This window comes from Hylaeus volcanicus, chromosome 4, assembly GCF_026283585.1.
Source record: "Hylaeus volcanicus isolate JK05 chromosome 4, UHH_iyHylVolc1.0_haploid, whole genome shotgun sequence".
NCBI classification, from domain to species: Eukaryota; Metazoa; Arthropoda; class Insecta; order Hymenoptera; family Colletidae; genus Hylaeus; species Hylaeus volcanicus.
In genome coordinates this window covers 2,752,257-2,753,464 of record NC_071979.1, presented here as the reverse complement: position 1 = coordinate 2,753,464, position 1,208 = coordinate 2,752,257, and the positions used below count along the sequence as shown (strand labels likewise).

The 1,208-nt window shown below is 41.7% G+C and overlaps 2 protein-coding genes across 2 annotated transcripts in view; one reads left to right on the top strand and one right to left on the bottom strand.

Moving 5' to 3' along the window:
* LOC128875423 (cyclin-dependent kinase 4-like) overlaps positions 1-1,208 on the top strand; it is a 125,160-nt gene that overhangs the window by 33,861 nt on the left and 90,091 nt on the right. The window lies entirely within an intron of this gene.
* Positions 1-1,208, bottom strand: part of LOC128875137 (uncharacterized) — a 20,599-nt gene that overhangs the window by 11,926 nt on the left and 7,465 nt on the right. The window lies entirely within an intron of this gene.

Below are 1,208 nucleotides of genomic sequence, written 5' to 3'. Positions count from 1 at the left end.
TACAATCTGTCGTACGACAAATCGTACGACGAGTCGTAGGACAAAATCGCTTCGACGAGGCCCTTCTTCGACCGTTTGAATGAGAGTTGCATTGTCTGTGGCTCGGTTTCGTACTACACCGTCGTAATTGCCTCCTACACGGTACAATCTGTCGTACGACAAATCGTACGACGAGTCGTAAGACAAAATCGCTTCGACGAGGGTTTTCGACCATTTGAATGAGAGTTGCTTTGTCTTGGCACGTTTTTGTACAACACCGTCGTAAATGCCTCCTGCACGGTACAATCTGTCGTACGACAAATCGTACGACGAGTCGTAGGATAAAATCGCTTCGACGAGGCTCTTCTTCGACCGTTTGAATGAGAGTTGCATTGTTTGTGGCGCGGTTTACTACTACACCGTCGTAATTGCCTTCTACACGATACAATCTGTCGTATGACAAATCGTACGACGAGTCATAAGACAAAATCGCTTCGACGAGGGTTTTCGACCATTTGAATGAGAGTTGCTTTGTCTTGGCACGTTTTTGTACAACACCGTCGTAAATGCCTCCTGCACGATACAATCTGTCGTACGACTAATCGTACGACGCCTTCATACGACAGATCGTACGAGCACCACCAGTAAATCGGACTATTTTTAACGAAGTTCCTTTCAATTATGCAATCAGGTTTTCCACGTAATGTAGTTAATTATTGTCCAACTAATTATTATTGTCATCTGTGGTTTCATTTTCATCGCAAAAACATCAGGAATCGTTTGAAGTTGCTTCCGCAAAGTTCTGATAAAAATTGCGGAGGTTGGTATTTTCATTTCGTAATGGCAAAACTGGCGGTGCCCGTACGATCTGTCTTATGATTTGTCGTACGATCTGTCGTGCGATATGTCACAAGCTTACACTATTCTACAAGTACACATGTAAATTTCAGCTGCTACTATTTGGAACTTTCAATTTTATGTGAATTTTAACGAATAGACGCCCGAAGTAATCTAGCGTTGCGCTACAATCTGTACCTGAAGGCGTAACTTTGTAAATGGTTTTTAACAAACTTAAGCTTAAGAGTACTAACATTCGAATCGCTTTTATATGAAAGCTTTGACTATTCTGCAAGTACACATGTAAGTGTCAGCTGCCATTTCTTTCAATTTTTAACTTTATGTGAGTTTTAACGAATACGATGTGTCGTATGATCTGTCGTACGACCTGT